This window comes from Neofelis nebulosa, chromosome 3 (genome assembly GCF_028018385.1).
Source record: "Neofelis nebulosa isolate mNeoNeb1 chromosome 3, mNeoNeb1.pri, whole genome shotgun sequence".
Lineage (NCBI taxonomy): Eukaryota > Metazoa > Chordata > Mammalia > Carnivora > Felidae > Neofelis > Neofelis nebulosa.
In genome coordinates this window covers 140,798,956-140,800,191 of record NC_080784.1, presented here as the reverse complement: position 1 = coordinate 140,800,191, position 1,236 = coordinate 140,798,956, and positions in this window count along the sequence as shown.

The window sequence follows — 1,236 nt, the reverse complement described above, 5'->3', positions numbered from 1 at the left end:
CTGCTACAAAGAAGGGGACAGATAGCTGCAACAGACATTGGCTGATGGCTTTACTCCACCAGGCCAGGCTCCCTGCTAAGAATATTTACAGAATTGTAACATTGAAAAGCCAATTTATTTATTTTAAGTTTATTTATTTTGAGAGAGAGAGAGAGAGAGAGAGAGAGAGCAAGGGAAGGGCAGAGAGAGAGGGAGAGAGAGGATCCCAAGCAGGCTCCAAGTTATCAGCACTCACCGGTCAGCATGGAGCCCAATGCGGGGCTTGAACTCACAAACTGTGAGATCATGACCTGAGCTGAAACCAAGAGTCTGATGCTTAAGCTACTAAGCCACCAAGGTGTCCCTGAAAAGTCAATTTAAATGCTAATTTCATTATTAACAGTAAGGGCCAGGAGTCAGACTCCCTGAGTTTGGAGCTCAGCTGTGCCATCTAGGAGTGTCCTTTTCCCTCAGTTTCCTCATCTGTAAAATGGACTTCCTTGTGAAAACTCTTTAAAGATAATGCAGGTGAGGGGCGCCTGGCTGGTTCAGTTGGTAGAGCTTGCAGCTCTCGATCCTAGGGTTGTGGGTTCGAGCCTTGCATTGGGGGTAGAGAGTGCTTTAAAAAAATACAGGTGCAATATAAAGAACAACGAGTGCTTAGGGCATGAGAAGTATGGGGTAAAATGTTAACTAATAGTGCAACCTCCATTTTACAGCCAAGAAAAGAGAGAGTGAATAAAGGTCTCGGAATTAGCAACCCTAACAGCTTGCTCTGGATTCCTGGATCCCCAGAGGTACTTGTGTTTCATCCTCACCCACCTTCCTGCAGAGAAGCCCCTTTAAAGGGGAATGAAATGGTGAACTGTGTGTGTTGTGGTGTGTTTACTTGTTTGTTTTTAAGATGCACCGACTCACACATACTCGTCTCCTGGGGAGAGATGCAAAGGGTAGATGGGTAAGCCCTCAGAGAGACCGGAAGAGGTGGCCACCGGGCACAGGTGTAGGGTCCACAACTTAGATAAGGAGAGGCTCAGGAAAGGAGGCAAGGATGCTGTTCCCATCTTGATTTTGTCTGGTATCAGAGGCGAAACAAGCCAGGAGGAAGTTTGCTTTCCTCTGCCCTCTTGAAGGCCGGGACACAACCAATATTCCACAACCAATATTCTTGAGGGGATTAAAAAATACTCTGTCCCTCCTACCTTTTCTTCCTCCTCTCCCGACCACCCCACCCCTACTTCCTCTTCTCTCTCTCCC